At 42.9% G+C, this 19,663-nt stretch overlaps 1 long non-coding RNA gene across 1 annotated transcript in view; it reads right to left on the reverse strand.

Moving 5' to 3' along the window:
- Positions 1–6,539: 6,539 nt before the first annotated feature.
- The window catches only part of LOC116586794, a 31,979-nt gene continuing 18,855 nt past the window's right edge, over positions 6,540–19,663 (reverse strand). The window contains exons 2-4 of the long non-coding RNA XR_004284153.1: positions 11,616–11,764; positions 11,365–11,499; positions 6,540–10,079 (exon numbers count right to left, since the gene is read on the reverse strand). This is a non-coding gene — a long non-coding RNA (uncharacterized LOC116586794). The remainder of the gene's footprint in view (positions 10,080–11,364; positions 11,500–11,615; positions 11,765–19,663) is intronic.

The raw sequence follows: 19,663 nt of genomic DNA on the forward strand, positions 1-19,663 counted from the left end.
CTGGTTTAGATCCTACTGTGTACCCAGTTCTGATGGGGTGCTTGGTGGGGGGGAGCTTGGGCTGTGTCTGTATCAGAGATGCAAAATTGAAGGGATGCAGAAAAGCGGAAGAAATAGGTGGTGAGTGGCTAGGGGTCTTGGCCCAGCATGAGTACCCCGTCCTCCCCACCTTCTGACACGGGTATAGCCGTGACCCAGGTACAATTGCTTGTGGTATGAGGATAGGTAGATGGTTTCAGCTGAGCCAATTAGTCCTCCCACCAGTCTTTCTGGCTAGAGCTGGTAGGAAAGTTCCCCCAACACCCACCCCCACACCCCACTGCAAGTTAGGAAAATAAAAACCTAAAGCTATCTGAAGGCACACTGTCCCCCGCATGGGGAAGAACCTTATCTGGAATAGAAGCAAGATGATGACACACAAAAGGTATTAAAGGAGAAATAAGAACTTAGAGCCCATGTCCTCCTATCTAGTCATCAGGGTCCCTCTATACCTGCCACTTCCACAATCTATACCAGGGAAAAAAGAGAACTCAACAGTGGTTAGAGTAGTAAAAATATCTTATCCAGGACTATTAGAGTAGGGGACAAGAGACCTCAATATAGGACTGGGGTCATTTCTGAATAAAGCATAGACAAGTAGAAATTTCTAGCCAAGGAGCAGGGTAGGGGTCAGTGGATGGAAAAATACCAAGAGAAAACGTCAAGGGTTGGAACATCTAGCTGAATCAACCTAACAAGATCTTTACTAAGACAGGCCAGGATCAGCAGATATCACCTGCGGGGTGGGGGGGCGGACAGTAGAGATTGGGGAACCCCATTAGATATCGGGACTGATCAGACATTGAGAACGGGGACTCTTGATAAACTTACTTAGGTGTTTTGTTTTGTTTTGTTTTGTTTTTTATGAACACTGGGTTTTACAAGGAAGGGCACAGACAGGCCTATGAGAAGGTAAAGGAGCCCAACTAAACCTTGGTCAAGCAGAGAATCTTTATTACGTTGGCCAAAACATTCTCCTTTTCCTAAAATAGTTCATGTTGCCTTTCCTTCTTTATATCCAAAAGTCTAAACAAGATCATCAGGCTCATTGATGACAATAAATATGACAACTAACACTTGTTGAAGGCTTACTCTGTATCACACTATGTTAAAATTTTTTTCTGCATCATTTCATTAAATACTCTGTGGAGTAAATACTAGAAGTTCCCCCTTTTCACAATGGTGGAAATAAGGACAGAGGAAGCAAGTAATCTGCCCAAGCTCAGAAGATGGCAGGACAGAGATCCAAACTATGTCTACCTAATATCAGAGCCTAACACAGACACAGACCAATGCCTATGGGTCTTCAAGTAGAGTTCCTAGACCACCTGCATTAGGAAGACTTCTAGTGCTCCCATAAAATGCAGACCACCAGATTCCTCCATCATTAAACCTCAACACAGGGATTAAAACTACAATTCAGGAGCTCCTGGGTGGCTCAATCATTAAGTGTCTGCCTTCGGCTCAGGTCATGATCCCAGAATCCTGGGATCCAGCCCCGCGTCGGCCTCCGGGCTTGGCAGGAAGCCTGCTTCTCCCCCTCCCACTTCCCCTGCTTGTGTTCCCTCTCTCACTGTCTCTCTGTCAAATAGATAAATAAAATCTTTAAAAATAAATGAATGAATGTATAAAAATAAACTACAATTCAGTAAGTTTGTTGAGAGGGGCACCGAAAAAGACACAAGAATGTATTTTCTGGGTAATACATCCTCACTGTTACACTCACTATTCACCAAAATGAATCTGTGTAGTGAGTGGTACTATTATTTCAGTCCTTCATGGTAGAAGGGACCATATGAAGAATAAAGAGAAAGAAGGGTCCCCGGACGAATGGACAAGAATCAGGAGACCATCTGCCCCAGTCTTACCCATTCTCCATCCCCAGCTGGAGCCACAGACTTCATAAAAGCAAACCTAAGGGAAACAAGTTTAGCAACTTGGCTTGCAGAGTATTATTAATAATTCTCCCCCTTGTCTACCTTGCGTGTGGCTTAGGACCCCACGGAGTTAAAATAAGGAACTTACTTGTAAAGACTGCTTAACCAACAATTTCAGACAGATCCTCTGAAAGCACTTGGAGCTCTAAGAAAAATCAAGTGAGATATAATAACAAGAATTTATTAAGTGCCAGCTCAGTTCTGCCTTGGTCACTTTTTCTCTGAATTGCTTTGCTTTCTCTCATTCTGAAAAGACATTTTCATTTTATTCTCACATTCAAGTTTGTTGGGGTTTTTTCCCCCCTGGAAGTAATGCTTTCCGACCGCTCCTTGTGTTTTATTTATTATACTTCAGCCGCCATTAAGTTCCTCCCCAGAAAGGTTTTATCTGTATGTTGCAGATTCACCTTTCCTGTGACCCACCGCGAGGTGATGATGGGCAGCTGTCCTCATTATGTTGTTACTCTGCACCAGCAAGCGCGCATTTCCACAGGAAGGGAGAAGGGGAGGGAAAATGGCTAAGAACGCTGCGGTTTGGCACCTGACTCACAGGAGCAACAACAGGAGATCATGTTGGGTTTACAGTTCCATCCCTAATCCACTCGTTTGGGTTGCTACTGCTGCTAAGAGATCCGGAATCCATTTTCTGCCATAGCTGTGGCCCCTCAAGTCAACCCAAAGGAGACAAACCCTTTGAATTAAAAAAAAAAAAAAAAAAAAAAAAAAAAAAAAACAATAGGAATTTTAATGGGGTACATGGTAGCCAAATCACTAGAGGAATAATCTCACACATTTTTTCCAAGTCCCAGCAACATATGGTGTCTCCTGATTGCCTCCAAACCTCACTGCTGCCACCCCCACCAATCACCATAGAACCCACCAGAGGAAGGGGAAGACATTTTCTCCTATGGAATATGTTTGGGGTCTTGCTCATCACGTGTTATTTTATGATTTACATCACCACCAAATAGGCTTTAGCCAAACTGATTTCTACCAATACCAAACAGACACCGAAACACAAATATTTAAAACCCTAAATAGCCAAGTCTAATATATCTTATCAAGTATGCTACCCCCAAGCTTCCAGAATGTAACAGAGACAGCTGAAGACACTCAGAAACAAGAGGAAAGCCATTTAGCACCTATATGGCCCTTCAAGGCTGTTTTGCGTTGAAGAAATAGGGTCAGACAAGTAGAGAATGATAGGGAAGGAGGTACTAGAAATCCGTTTTCCTGTTTCACTTCAATTCTATTTGGATATTAAATCTCTGATATATGACTTATTACTCCACAATTCCTTTTTCTGACTTGGACTCCTAAAGCAACAAGTGGAGCAACAATGTTCTGTCATTGTTTTCACTGGCCATAATAAATGAGAATCACCTCCCCTCAACCAACGCTCCTTGGCCATTTTGCTGACATGAATTTGATAAGGGACTTTGCACAGTGACAGGTAATAGGAAAACTCTGCCTAGCCCTGCAACAGGCAGGTATCACGCTGCCTGCTAATGACCTGGAGTCTTTTAAGCCTCCCAGACCTGAGGACTACATTCTTCATGTCCATGACATAAAACTGTCTAACCGCCTGTCTCAACAGACTACATGAAGTTCACTCTTGATACAATCAGAGATGGAGGGCAGACTCGGATCTTACCTGGAAAAAGCTTCTTTCTCAGGCTCCAGTTGGTTCTCTCCTATTTGGGAGAAACCGAATTCTCTCTCCTAAGGGGTTGTCTCTTTCGCCTATCAAGTTATCGATGCAACTTTGAACAGTTTTGGTGGCCCTTGTGTCTGTTCTGTGATAGGTCCCACATATTCCTTTCATTCTATCACATTGGTCAATAGATAAGCCTAACTTCTTGTCACTTAGAACATCCATCTTCATAGTTATTCTTCTTTCCCTGCAACATACAGGGCAGTACTTCCCACCCTTTTTAACATCATAGCACAGATGTAAACTGTTTACTAGAGTAAACAGATGAAGCTACTAGAGGTGGGAGAAGACTAGTCCTGGGACTCTGGCAAATCCTTATCCCTGCCTGAATCCCTCTCCCCCCCAACCAAGGGCTAAGGAATCAGTAACTTAACACACCTGTAACTCATCAGGATACATGTATGCCAAGGCACCTGGTTGAGCATGCGGTGGGAGCAGGGAATCTGAGCTATTGCACTTGAACCAACACTAGGCTAAGCCATGAGGACACAGCATTAACAACCACCGTCCTGGCCCTCTTGGAGTTTACAGCCAGATAAAGACAATGAGTAAATTATTTCAAGAGTAACAAGGGCTACCCAAAAGGGAAATTATGGGGGTCGCTCAAGCACAGAACAGGAAAACCACCTAAACTGAGAAGCCTATTAGAGCTCAGTGAAAGTTGGAAGTGATCCAAAACAACTGGGTGAGGATTTAGCCCAGTGAGAAGGTGAGAAATAGATTTAGAGACAGGACACTCCGTGAAGGATTAGCTGCACTAATCTGTTCTCCTTTTCTTTTTGAAATAGTCCTATCTGACCCCTTATGCTCTTTGAGATCATTAACCATAGGGCTATTGTTGCATATGGAAGATACTTCTGAGATAAGAATTTGCCAAATACTTTACATTCTCCCTGACATTTACATGCCATTCACACATTGTCTATTACAAAAGAAAAAAAAGCCCACAACTTTCTTTTGGGAGCTGCAAAATACTGACAAGAGGACTTAGGGAAGCTTACCATTTACTGAGTGTTAGATACATATGCAACTCATTCTGCCCAGCCTATTTAAGGGAACTTTACCTCTGGACTCCCCACAAGAATGTTACAAAGTAGATACTGTGTGTTTCCTTATTTGCAGAAAGAGAAACAGAGACTGAGACAAAAAGTTACTTACCCAAGGTTGGAAGTGGTGTAGCTCCAGTGGAAAGCCGCTGCTTCCCCTATCAGGCAATACTGCCTCCATCACAAGGAGACCAGAAAAGGGACTAAAAAAGGACTTGACAGCCAACAGGAACATTCATTTTCCAAAAAGAATATTCACGTGCTGAATGCTCAAGACCACAGCATGTGCCTCTCCGGATGGAAAGCCAGAGCTCCGGCCTGGGACCGCTGCTGGAAGGGACCCTTGCATTCTGAGAGGTAAACTGATACTTGCTCTCTATGTGCAGAGAGCATCAAACGGTTACAGAAATGCAGGGAATGATGTACAAAACCAGGTAGAATCTTGGAATGACAGGGCTTGCCATTTGAAATTGACCCCTGAGAATAGAAAGATCTGGCTGTTTGGGTTCTTTGGCAGGACTGAGTTTTGGCGTCTGAGACGGGGTCTTTTGTAACACACCTGTTCTCTATCTGGAGCATGATCAGAACCCCTGGTGGGCTTGTTGAAATACAGATTTCTGGGCCCCACCCCCAGAGCTTCCGATTAGTAGGTCTGAGTGTGGTCTGAGAATTTGCGTTTCTGCGAGTTCCCAGGTGATGATCCTAATGCTGGGCCAGGGCCACACCTTGCTCAGGCCTCGCTAGGGGAAGTGACCTGCTCGGGACCACATAGCCAGTGTTTGACACAGTAGGAAGTCTTCTGTCTCCAAGCACGTAGTGCCTCTATGATTTGTCTTCTCTTTCCCCCCATCTAATTTTTTTTGATATATTGTTTTTTCCTTCATAAGAACAGAAAGCTTGTCCATCACTAGAATAAATATGTGGGGTTAGGAGTGATTATGTTGAAAAATAGAGCAGCACCATGCTTCTGCAATAAACCATCTTGAAGTGCAACTTAAATCCTAGTTTCCTCCTCATATTTAACTAGCACTTTTATGCACTCTACTTTGCCCAAGGTCAACACCAAGGAACTTCAGGAAAATCCTCCACTGGGACGCCTGGAGGGCTCATTCGGTTGAAGGTCTGCCTTTAGCTCAGGTCATGATCCCAGGTCCTAGAATTGAGTCCCATGTCAGGCTCCCTGCTCAGTGGAGAGTCTGCTTCTCCCTCTGCCTCAGTCCCTCCCCCCACTCACATGCTCTCTCTCAAATAAATAAATAAAATCTTCAAAAACATCCTTTGGTTTGGAGTCAGGCATCCTAGTTTTCCATGTAAACCTTAAGACTCCTCTTGTTGCCTTGTGTAGGCAGTGTGTCAAAGAAAACAAGATCCTGGGTCCAGTTCTGGCTTGGCTTTAGGCTGTCAGTCCCTTCTTCTGGCCTCAGGGCTTTTTTCTTATAAAATGAGGAGTGCAGCCTGTGAGGTCCCAATCCAGCGCCAACTTTCCACAGAGCCAAGTAGAAGCAGAAGCAACATGCCTGAATGACAATGAATTCTGTTTATATCACATGCCATATAATATATATAATTTAACCACTAGGAAGGAAACACAGAATCCTGGCAGAATAGTGTTGGGGTGATGGTAGTGAATAGAAGGCAGTAAGAGAGGTGGGGAGCCATCTGGGGCTGGAGCCGAGGCCGAAAAGAGGAGGAGAACAAATGAGTGGGCACATTCACAGTGCTGCGTTCTGTTTCTCCTACTTCCCCTTCCCTCCAGTGAATACACAGATCCATGACACATATAAGGATTTTTTTAAGACCACTTTATTTATAACGATTTCTCATTTATGCTTGGCAAAGAGACCAGAGAGGCAAAGCATGTTCGAGCATTTTTACAAGAAGAAAAGATGCTGTGGAGGACACAATGTATTGCTCATTAAAGGAAAATCCACTCCCTGTGTAGCTGCGAAACATATGCCAACCAGAAATATTATTAAGCCAAATTTGCTCCCATTTAGGTAAAAGGATGAAACTGTCAAAAGTCTACAGTGCTATCATTTCAGAGTTAACACCTGTCAAGGAGGAAAGGCAAGAATCTTAGATGCATAATCTGTCTGAGAGTCAAGGTCAGAAGCGAGCGGGTCCTTCTTATTTTATTCATTTTTCCACAGGTACGAAAAGATTACATCTAGCAGATGGAGGCTTTTAGCATAAAATAAGCTCCTGTGGCTGCATTTACTTGCAACAACAAGAAATATATGGCTACAGATGGCCATCTGTTTCTTAATTTTAAGGTGGAGGGTAAAGAAAGTTTTTCAACTTTAGTTTTTGGATTTACTAAATAATCATTATTATTGTTAAATACAGACATCACTCACAACTCCCATACTGCACTGCTTGTCATCTAAGATCTTGCATATTGCATGAAGGTTTTTGCCAAAATGGTAATACCGGACGTCAACATACATATTTCAATAAGGTGTTGTTGTTTTTTCTTAATGACCATGTTTGCAAATTGGCACCCATTCCTGTTGAGAGCTCAGTCTGCACTAGTGCGTTCTTCCTTGCTCTGAGTGATTTATTCACACAGAAATGGGGCTGTTCCTGCAATTACAGGACGTGAAAAGCTGATGGGATTTACCGCATTTATCCTGAGATTTCCAAATAAGACCACGGTGATCAAGAATAGAAAGTTAAGGCCAGACAAAAAAGACGTGTGGCCTCGTGACTAACGGAGAACTTCTATGGGGCGGCCCTGCAGAAATTAAGGGGCCCAGATGTGCACACCTTGGCTCCTGAGAGGCAGACAGGGCTGCTTTGAGTATGGCACTTGGAACCCACTCTGGTTGGAGGAACAGCACAGGAAATATGCAGAGCTCAAGGGAATGGTGAAAGGGCCAACGAGCCAATCGAAGTGGTCACCTGCGATGCTATTCAGAATGGAAGAACTCGAGCCAACCTGACACCCGGGGTGAGTAACGCTCCATTCTGTAGGTCCTCATTTCTTGTGCCAACTTATCACGGTGCACCGAGAAGCTCCGAGTCCCTTCAGCCAATCATGTCCTCGATGGGACACTTCCCACTCGGTAGGAAGCCTGGTACAGCAAAGCAGAACGAACATAAGTGCTGTGAAAAAAATCTGTGCCGTGAACCTAAGGGACAGCGAGCAAAGCCCAAAATAATACAGTTTCGCTAGTTAGATGCTGTCTGGGGTTTTCCCAATGCCAATTTTGGAAGTCAGGCTACAGAGCGTTGTCAGAAAATCTGAGAGTAAGGATTCCCAAGATAGATTCCCGGGCTTCTCCCCCACCACCACCCCCCACAGAGAACAGCAAGATGGATCTAGTCCCCCAGCACTCTGCGCTCATCAGACTCTTGCTAGTGTTGTCACTGGAAGGGGACGGGTTTGGAACATGGGCAAGGCTAATAAATTAAAACAGATTTGTCTTATTTCTCTGATATAGGTCTGCAGATCCATAATCTCACAGTAAGAAACGAAAATATCCAGCTAGCAGGGTTTTGCCTCCCGAACCAAATTAACAGATGCAAAAGACAACATTTCCTGCTTTTCAGAGGTCTGAGTCATCCGGGCTGCTGCCAGATGGACACATCTTAACATATTGTCATCTCCTTGGATTCAATATTAAATAATAAAGCATTTAAGCAAACTGTGTCCTGGAAACTAAAGATTTAAACTTATTACTGACTCAGAAGAAAGTCATTATAGGCTTCTGCAACTTAAAATAGTACCACCAGTCCAGCATGGGAACTAATGGGAGGCTCACTACTCCTCCCTGCTAACCCTGTGCCACTGGGGGCCAGCCCTGCTTATTACAGCTTTCTTCTTCTGTTAGGCCAAAAGACCTGGCCTCCTGTAACTTCAGAAAAATAAGCCTGACTTGCTGTCAGTAAACTTGGAGCTCCATAAATCAATAATTTTCACAGGCCAATCCTTTATATTGATGTTGATAACATGGCTATGTCTACACCAAACTTCTTTCATAAAATAATGACCTATACTGGCCTTTACCACCACTTTATGCAAAGCAACAGTGGGCCTTAATTTCCTAAAAACAAAACAAAAGGATCTGTTCAGGGAGTGGAATTTTGTTGATTCTTAACCTCTGGGGGTATTCTGGGAACCAGTATTTTGAGGTTCTGGAACTGCACTGTTCCATATCGTAGCCACTAGCCATGTGTGGCTATTTTAATTTACATTAATTATAATGGCATAAAATAATTCAGTTCTTTAGTCATGAATGCCCTATTTCAGACCCCCAGACCCATGGCTAGTGGCTACCATATTAAATAGCATAGCATAGAACATTTTCATGATTTCAAAATTTCTTTTAGACAGAGCTGCTTCTTAAGTTCAAATTGGAAGGAGCCTCTTAGGTCACTCTAGTTCTATAGGCCATTTCAGCTAGAACTTTTTGTATAAAATTCCTAACAGAGTGTAAAAATGAAACTTGAGGAAGGGGAAGCTAAGATGTGTAAGGTCTTCCAAGAGCAGTTTACCAAAGTGGTTAAGATCCCAGGCTTCAGGATTTGACGTTCATTCAAAACCTACCTTCTACCTGCTCCTCTAAAATAGGAGCATGTCATTTCATCTCTCAGCCTTGGATTCCTCGCTGTCCATGACCTAGCCACACACTCTCCCCATTTCCTTCTTCCCTAGTAACAGAATCCAATTTATTTCGGTAGCTGACAGAGATCTCTTGGTTTCAGAAGGATGGATCTCACCATAGATATAGAAGGCACAGTTTTATAATAGTGGGATGTTAGTGGAAATCTTCTGGGAAGAAATTTCCTTTCCAAATAAAAAGACAACACCTTGTGAGAAGCAAACTTTGACTCTTCCATCTCTTCCCTGCTGTGTGGACATAATGCCTGGAGCTACAGCAGCCATCTTGCAACCATGAGGTGTCAGGCATGAGGATAAAGGCCAGCATGCTAAGGGTGGAAGGACAGAAGGCTGGAGAGAACTTGGGCTCTGAATAGCATCATCCAACAGCCACATAATTCTTGAACCCTATGTTTAAGCTTCCATAAGTTTTGTTTACTGTTACTGATACCCAAAAGCACTCTAAACGGATATTTCATCTTTGATCAGTTAGTATTAAATTTGGCTTTTTTGGCCAAAGCCCCCCCAAATGGTGAAAGTTTCAAAGACAGAAGCTTTTATCTCTCAAGTAGAAGAGATCTGAAGTAAACAGTCAAGAGAAGGTACAGCTCCATGGTTACCAGAGTCCACTAATCCCACAATTTTAGCATTTTGCTTCCATCCTCAAACTTGACTCGTGAAACTTGACTCGTGTTCCAAGATGGCTACTGGATGGCCGGCCATCACAAAGGCATTCCAGGCTGCAGAAAAGAGGAAAAGGGAAGGGTGAATAACACTTCTTCCACATGAGTTAGCTCCACTTAAGCACCCAGTCTTAAAGGTTCACACAGCACTCTCACTTATAGCTCATCCATCAGAACAGTCACATGGTTCTGGTTGCAAAGCAACCTGGGAATGTCGACTTTTTGCTGGGAGTCATTACCATCCTAACAAAATCCAAATTCTGTAAGGAAGAAGAAAATGACTTTCAGGTGACAAACACTATAAGCTAAAAGGAGCTAATACAAAATATGTGGTTCGGTGCCTGATATATAGTAAACCCTGAATAAAAGGTGAAAGTAGTACAGGAAGGGAATAAAAATATCTTCTCTTCACTTTTAAGTTACTACGTATCTGGTTGATCTTTGTGACATTAATACAGTGTTCCCAAACCTTAGTTATTAGTATACCATCTTTGTGATTTTCCCATATTGGTACACTACCTATGTTATTATTTAAAATTTTCTTTAAATCAACTCGATTTTTAATTCAAGTATACTGTTCCCATAAATAGAAAATCAATATCTCTCTAACAAAGTAAAAATTATTTCTATTAAAGTTAAAATAATGCATTTTGGGTAGGAGTTAAAACCATCTCATATACCACATTTTAGAAAACATTTCTCCATTGAGTGCCTTTGAGTAAATGACGTTTGTAACTGATTACCTCAAGTTGGCTCTGGTAATTAATCAATCTGTGCTGCCATTGATTTGCTTCATCTAACACTGTATGATGGAGATGATTCTTTAAATATCTTTGGTAATTAGCAAAACTGGCATTTTCTTTACGTTCAACCAACCTTTAATGAGAATTGATGGCAAGAAGGATGTGGTCATGGGACTTTCCAGAAAGCTGACACATTCCACAGCTTTCTATTTTCTTTTTCAAGATCCAGACAGAATTGTATTGAGAACTAATTATGAAACACATTGTCAACTTCAACTATGTCTTCCATTTCTTTTCTTTTCTTTTGGGTCTCTGATTTATCTGTATGTAACTTTCCCCACCAGATTCTCTGACAGGACATTTAGGGTCCTCCATCATGCCTCCCTGCAGCCCTGCACACCCACTGGAGTTCTATTCCCCATGGTCAGAGTGGTTCTGGCACTTTCAGATTGCTCTTGGCATCATGATTTCCTTAGACGTAAACCAACAACTTTGCCTCCTGTCCCATTTAACCACTAAGGCTATCACAAGGATAAAATAAGACCATTTTGTAAAAGTTACTGGCAAAGAGAGAAGTGCTACACAGCAAGAGATGGTACCATCAAAGTAGGCTGCCTTCTTGTTCAAATGATTCTGAAGAAGGAGTCCACAGCCAGAGCACTTGACTCGCCAGCCTTCATGTGCTGTATGACCTACAGGGAATACTGTCCCTCTCTTTGTCTCCAATTCTTCCTCTGTAAAACAAAAATCACACAGGGTGGTGTGAAGATTCAGTAGGTTAATACAGATAAAACACCTAGAACACGTGGCACATGCTAAGCTCTCAAAACATGTGAGTTATTATTATTACCTTCTGCACCCAGCGAGCAAATGTGGTTGCCAATCCCAGCCCCATGACTCGCTAGTGATCCATGACTAGCTCACACTGCTCTGCCATGTGCCAAGGAAATGGCATTTCTTTATCCATCTCCCTAACAGACCTGCTCTTTCACACAAGACCTGCAGAGTGGGAAACAAACAGAGGACAAACCCTAGATACAGTGTACTCCAGCAAACCTACATACACACACTACTGGAAAATTCTTTAGGTGAGGTTCACTCACTTTCAATATAAATTTTCTACCATAGATGTCCCCTCCCTCCCAAGATGTTGACCAGGAATATGGGAGGTGGATTTATGTAAAATTGGAGAAGCAAGTGCCTCCTCAAATTGATGGCACCTCGTAGCCATCACTCGAGCCCCACCATGGGGGCTAGAGTACCCTGGTATCATGCTGACTCTGGGTATGAATCAGCCACTTAGGGACCTCACAGTTGTTACCAGTTCTGTCCCTTGAATGTTATGCTACTGCTGAAATCAGTGCCTGAGGCATCCATGTCTGGTCTCTGTCAGTGACAACCCAGAGAGGTTCTCACCCCAGCTCTTGCTCAAGCTTCTGAGTCCCACTCACATCCTCCATCCAGAACCCAGAAATGGGAAGGCCACCTATACCCTCCATCACACAGCCTGATGTCCCCCAAACCACTGATGACAAGGCGCACTCTTGGGAGTAGGCGAGAATTCTAAGGGTCCCTCCATACCACAAGGACACTGAAGGTGACTAGTAGCTATACTTTGGCCTTCTCGCTGCCTAACCATGCTGGGTTGCCAAGCTACTCTTGATATGGCTGTCCCCCAATTTGGAGCATGTCAGCCTGGAGACAATCTCTGCCCAGAAACCCAAACACACCTTGAGTCCAAAGCCACTGACATGGCCACCGCCTCAACTAACCCCACCGCCCCTGCTCTGTCCAGCCCAAAGTCCACAGTGGAGAGGTCAGGGCCACATGCCAAGCCCTGTCTCTCTTACCACTTCTCCTCACAAAGTCTCTAGCCAGATGAGCAGGATCCTACCATTCTCCTCATTACACTTGGCCATATCCTCATCCTAACCTGGGTCAGGAGGACAAATAGCCCAGCCAACAGGTAGAACAGGTTTCTTTCCCACTCCGCGAAAGAAACTGTGGCTTAAACCTTCCAAGTTGCCCTCTTGATATACTAAAACTAATAAAAAATAAATAAGTCGCCTCTCCCCTTCCCTTTTCTCTCCCTAAATAAGTCAGTCAGAGAAAGACAATTATCATAGGGCTTCACTCACATGTGGAATACAAGAAACAGTGCAGAGGATTATAGGGGAAGGGAGGGAAAATGGAATGGGAAGTCATCAGAGAAGGAGACAAGCCATGACAGACTTAACTCTAGGAGACAAACTGAGGGTTGCTGGAGGGAAGGTGGGTCGGGGATGAGGCAACTGGGTGATGGCCATTAAGGAGGACTCGTGATGAGCACTGGGTGTTATAGGCAACTGATGAATTACTGAATGCTATATCTGAAACTTATGATGTACTATAGTTGGCTAATTGAATCTAAATTTAAAAAATAAATAAATAAAACCTGGCTTTTAATCTTCCTGCCTTGTCCCTAAATCTTATGTTAAATGTCAGCGGCTGATTAACTTATTCTTTACCTTTGCATTTCTGCTCTAATGTTCCTATGCCACCTCCCACCTGAAGTGGATGAGTGACTCAGGGCAAGCTGGGGAGTCAGCAAACTCTATGGAGGTGCCAAGGAAGAAAGTGAACTCGGTATTTTTTTCAAAATATTACCCCTGTTGCATTTATTAACTTGGGCAAGTTTCATAATTTTTTGACCTTCAGGTTCATTATCTAGAGAAAAAAATTATAATGGTTCTAAAACATAGGATAATGGGGATGATTAAAATTTTATGTATGATGGGGCTCCTGGGTGGCTCAGTGGGTTAAATAAAGCCTCTGCCTTCAGCTCAGGTCATGATCCCAGGGTCCTGGGATCGAGCCCCACAGCGGGCTCTCTGCTCCGCGGGAAACCTGCTTCCTCCTCTCTCTCTCTGCCTGCCTCTGCCTACTTGTGATCTTGTCTGGAAATAAATAAAAATTCTTTTAAAAAAATTTATGTATGAGCAGGGACACGTGAGCAAATAGCCATACCAGCATTATTCATAATAATCCCAAACTGGAAAAATTCTAAATGCCCATCAATTTGTGGACAGACAAACAAAAAGTTGTATAACTATATAATAAAATACGATTTGATAACAAAAATGAATGGATGGCTGGCACGTGGTACTACATGAGTGGATCTAAAAAACGTGGGCTTACGTGAAAGAAGCCAAGCCAGGCTCAAAGACTACATAGCGTATGATTCTCTTTACATGCAATATCCAGAAAAGGCGAGTCCATAGAGACAGAAAGTAAAGCAGTCCAGGGCTGGGAGAGGAGGGAAAACGGATCACAACCAGGCACCAGAGAGGAACTTGGGGTGATGGCGATGTTCTAAAACAGGCTTGTGATGATGGTGCACAAGTCTATATTTTATACCCAAATCACTGAACTGTGTATCTGTACTGAGCAAATGTTCTGATATATATCTATACCTTGATGAAGTGGTTCCTAAGAATGTTGGTGCAAGTGTGTGTACCCACACACAGGGCCTGGCACAGAGTCACCCCTTAACAGTGATCACGTCTCTTACCATGTTACTGAAATGTGTATTACTGCTGTCAAACTCTCATTTCCTGTCCCTTCCGTAACTATTGCCCTAAAATAACTTGAGAGCTATTTATGTTTAGAGGATCATCTGCTTACCAAAAATGCCTATTATCAAATTCTTAGCATGTTCACAAACTCCAAGAGCCACAGTGGAAGGTCAACAAAGGTCCTCATGATTTTATTGTACTTGAAAATAAAAGACAAACATACCTTGTGAGAGGATTACTAGAATTCTCAACCGCTCTTTTGTCTGTTGCGAAAGTCAACTTTCCAAATCACAATACTCGAGACTATAAATGAATAAATAAATAAAAACTAAAGCATTCCGCACGCCTGCTTTGATCAGGTGCTGCGGCCTTTTTACAGAATGTTAATGTTTTCTACTCTTCCCTTCAATTTTTATAATGGATGCTTCCTCCCCAATGTCTAAAAGCATAACTACATCACCCACTTAGAGCTTGTAACCATGTGTTGCCCTTCACAAGGTAATGTCTCTTTCCACAGGAAAAGAAACCTGAGGCACACGCACCCCTCTCATTAACCAAGTACTCAGGCACAAATTTATGGCTTTTCCTCAAGCAAACTTTTTTTGTTTTACTTCAAATATGACTGACCAGTCTACACTCTCCAGGATCCAAGGCCTCTTTGGCTTCTTCCTCATTTGTCCTGTATCCAAAATCCAAAATTCATTCCTTTGGTCTCCCCAAAACTAGAGATCTTTTCCCTCTAGCCAGCCAGGCTGCTAACTTCCCAGTCCCCCTGTGCACACACATCCTTCTTGCTCACCACCTGCCAATGAGACTGTACTCCCACCATTAACCCAACCACAAAGGCCTTCACCCCACCAGGTCCTCTGTGACCTGGCTTCAGACTCCCTTTTTACTCAACACTAAGGACAACATACATTCCATTATCGGGCATGCATGTATTTCAGAATAAGTGAAACTGTTTTTCTCCAGCATTAATTAGGTTACAAATTTCTCAAAGATAAAGATCAATGCTTCCACTTCTTTAAGAGTCCTCTGTCTCTCTCCTCCTCCTATCTCTCTGTCTCTGTCTCTCTTAGAGGTGAATTCCTCCAGCTTAGTGGTTCTCAAAGCCTAGTCCCCATCCTTAGGGTCATCTGGAAACTTGCTAATAATGCAAAAACCTCAGCCCCCACCCCAGACCAAATGAATCTGAAATTCTGAGGATAGGAGCCAGCAATCCTGGTTTCACAAGCCCTCCAGGTAACTCTAATGCAAACTGACACTGAAGACCCACTGCCCTAAATCAAGTGTCTGTGGAATGCAACACCACTGTCACTGGGATCAATGGTCTACACACTGTGAAATCCTTCTATGTTACCTGCATTCCTAAAATGCCAGACCTCTGTCACCCTCCAGACATTCTGCCTTTACTGTAGCCACACTACCACAAAATAAGAATTAAAGCAAATCAACTGGTTGACTTCCAGTCTCCAGAGCTGAGCTGACTTTATCACTGATCATCATCAGAGATTCTGATGGAAGTGAAAGGTCCCTTTGGTGAGAACCATCTTGGCTTGTGCTCCATTGAAAGCAGAGATGGGAGAGGGTCATCTGTGACAGGTAGAGAAGGATCAGTATAACAGGAAAGATTTTTTTGCAGCAAAGCTTTGACCAGGACTTAGAAAGTATAGTGCAATGACTTAAAAATTTCTTTATTTAAAAAAAAAGAAAGTGGAGAAGAGGGAATAGGAGGTCGTTTTCAACAGCTGGTATGATGGGCATATTAGCAGACTGCAAAGGTATATTAATCTTAATTTGTAAAAAAAAAAACAAAAAAACAAAAAAAACACAACAACAACAACAACAACAACAACAAAACACAAAACAAAAACAACTCCTTTTAAGGTATGGCTGTTATTTTAATATTTGGAACCTCTAAGAAGACATCTCATTTTCTGTAGTCTGAAAACAATACACTTCAAAAGTCTTTGAAAAAGAACACAAGAGCGGTAGTGAAAGTATTTGCCCTAAAAGGCCAGTTTTTACAGATATTGGGAGGGAAGAAAATTGGGATCCAGGTGAATGAAAGCTATAAACCCTTAGCGAGTGAGCACTGCGTAGATGTAAGTCTCTCTGTAAGGTGATCACCACCTCCAACAGCAAGCCAGCATCATTCCCCCACGGACCTACGGCAACAGCCTCCCTGCTTCCATTAATGCCCCGCATATAGCAATGGAGAGACTTCTAAAACATGAATCAGCTCACCTCCCTGCCTATCCAGCGCCCCACTTCCAAGGTTGCATTCTCACTCAGAGTCAAGTTCACAGTCTTATCCTTACCCTGCTCCACCCTAGGTGGCCTGAGCTCTTCCCACAAGAAGACCTGTCAAGTCTTGCCCTACTTCCTCTTTGGTGCTTCCTCCCTCCACTCCACTCCCCATGCCTTACTGCTGTCTTTTAAACACATCGAACACATTCCTACTTCAGGACCTTTGCATCTGCTGTTGCCCCACCTGGAACCCTCCTCTCTCCATATCTACAGGCTGCTTTTCGCACTTCCTTCTGTCTCGATTCATAAATCGCCACAGCAGAGAAGCCACCTACAGAAAAGAGCACATGCGCCCCTCTTATCACTCTCTGTCCTTCTTCCCCTTCATTTTTCTCACACCTGATGTATTATATTCTTATTTTTTAGCCTCATCCTTCTTGAGAATACTAGTCCCATAGAAACAGAAATTCTGTTTTATTCATTTCTATATCCTCAGCACCTAGAACAATGCCTGGCATACAGTAGGTGCTCAGTAAATACTTAGCAGATGAAATAGTTAAATGGATGAGGGACTATTAAGTGCTAAGGATACAAAAAGATAAGCTACAGATCCCTGCCTTCAATGAGCTCTTAATGAGGTTTATATTTGTGTCTTTTCTCATCTTGAAGAAATTAAAATAGGTTGCATAGGTCAGTTCCCCAACATATATCTGTTTCTCGTGTTCACATCTGAGAAATATGTAAACATATCAGTACCCAAGTTGTTTCTAGAAACCGGCTGGTAAATCAAATTCATAAGGACAGTGTTGAAAATTCTGTCTCTCTAAAAACCAATCTGTCACCATTCACTAGAAGTAGCTGCATTGCTTCACTCTGTCTGATGGTAGAGCCAGGTGTCTAGAGGTTAGTTAATAACCGGTAGGTGACTTTGCTCAAATATTAGTCCCAAGGAAACAGGAGTGATGCACCTTTAAATGCTTCTAACTGCAAGAAGGTCAACAAGATTTATGGTTCACCTAACGCGTAAAATCCTTCACTTCATAAATGATTCCCTGGAGAGCTGGAGAATACTCAATAACCTTTCTTCCATGAAGGCAAGTAAAATAAACGTTACTATTAGAAATGCAACTTGCTCATTAAGGGAGAGCAGTATGTCATGAGATGGACGTTAGCAATATTTTTCTTCTCTCCTGGTTTGTTTTAATGAAGGCAACATTATGAAGACATGCTGTCTCACTTTAGCCAGTTATGGGAGAAAATGATGTTTTTCCTTCCAAGTTTTTAAATTCCAAGTGATGACTCACTAAATCCTACCCCCAAAACTACTATTGTGCTGTATGTTAACTATCAGGGATAAAATGGTTTTACTTACACTCACCCTCCAGATAAAGCTCACTTGTGGTATTATTTGGTCCCTTGGTTACTGTATTTCTGTACAGTGGAATCAAGAAATAATCGCTTTTAGCACAAACCAGGACCTAGTTGTGAAATATTAACCAACCATTGCATAACAATGCCCCTGCAGAACCTAACTCAGGGCATAGTTTCCAAAGGACTCCTATCAAAATATATCCAAAGATTTTAAGTTAGATAAATGGATGTCTAATAGGAGAAATTCTTAGACAAAATCAAAGATGTAAAATATCACAAAGGTTGAAACCTGAACCTTTGTGAATTGACTTCACGTGGGTTGTATCCCATCTCTGCATATCCCCACGTACCCAGAGTAAGCATCTGACCTGTCTGCAGGGGTGCCCATCCCCCCCAGGAGGAGGGCATCACTGGAAAATTCTCCCATGCCAAGCTGGGCAAGTGGGGCTTTCTGATGAGAATCAGTCCTCTGATTCTCCAAAAAACACCTGCCGAAGGGACTGGTTTGGTTTCAGAGTTCCCTCCGGACCAGTAACAATGAGCCTCCTTTCACTGGCCTGGCATTAAAGACCGGTCCAATGAGAGTTGTGTCCATAACACCCAATGTTCACGCATCAGAAAGAGTCAGAAGCCTGAAGGCTGCTTGGTGACACATTCCCTTTCCACAGATGGCTCTTACAGAGGGCTCCACTGTACTTTCAGTCCCAATGGCTTCAACTGTAGAGAAGTTCCTGTGTTCAAATCCCAGACAGTAAATCTCCAGCCAAGCAAGAGGGAAAATCAGAAACTCCAGCAAGCCCTGAGAGTCCTCACCTTGGGTCATTCTGGGGCATGACTTTCTGCTCTGAGCGGTTCTGTGGTGTGGTCTCTTGAACTACATGGTGGATAGTAGACCCAAGGACACAAGTAGGTCCACCAGTAGGCACTTCCAAAAAGGGGGGTGTGGAGTTCTATTAGCCAGAACTTACCAAGATAGAGTGACATTAGAAGAGGAATAAAGAGAAGATGGGAGGATGTCTGTGGGTAAGAGAAAATGAAAAGCTTTTGCTGACATGTCAGCAAAGGATTCAGGCAGCTTAAGACCCTAAGATCTCTCAAATCCCCTAGGGTATAAAGAAAAAAGTAAACAAGATACAAAGTTACCCTAAATGTGAAGAAAGACAGAGGTTACAGTTTCCCAGGACGACTAGGTTAGGGGCCCAGGGAGCCGTTCCTCTCAGTAATACTCTAATGCTTGAGTTGACTTTTACTCTGAATGATTTGTTGGTAATATTTCTAAATATATGAAGTATATTTATTTATAAGATCTAGAGACCTACAGCCTTTATAAATAATAGTAAATAACATTAGGGAAAAGACTTTAAAGACCTTAGAGGATACATCGGGGAAGACTTTATGGTACCCAAAGATTTTACGGATATAAACACCCCAGGGGGAGTTGGTAACCCAACAGATTATGATTACAGGAATACCAGCTTACACCAACAGTTTCTCCAATAGGACCTTAATGCAGCAGCATGAAATCAATCCATGTGAGACTGGTTTGTGTCTTATGGATTCATCCCATTATGAAATATTTTATCGATTCACTCAGAGGCATTTGCCTTATCAGCCTAGGGCCCTCAGTGGAAGTGAAGACGGTGTACAGCCACGGTTAGCATGTGGGCTCTGGACTCAGACAAGCCTCAGCGAGGACTCAGCTTTCCCACCATGAGCTGAGGGC

Source organism: Mustela erminea, chromosome 3, assembly GCF_009829155.1.
Source record: "Mustela erminea isolate mMusErm1 chromosome 3, mMusErm1.Pri, whole genome shotgun sequence".
Lineage (NCBI taxonomy): Eukaryota > Metazoa > Chordata > Mammalia > Carnivora > Mustelidae > Mustela > Mustela erminea.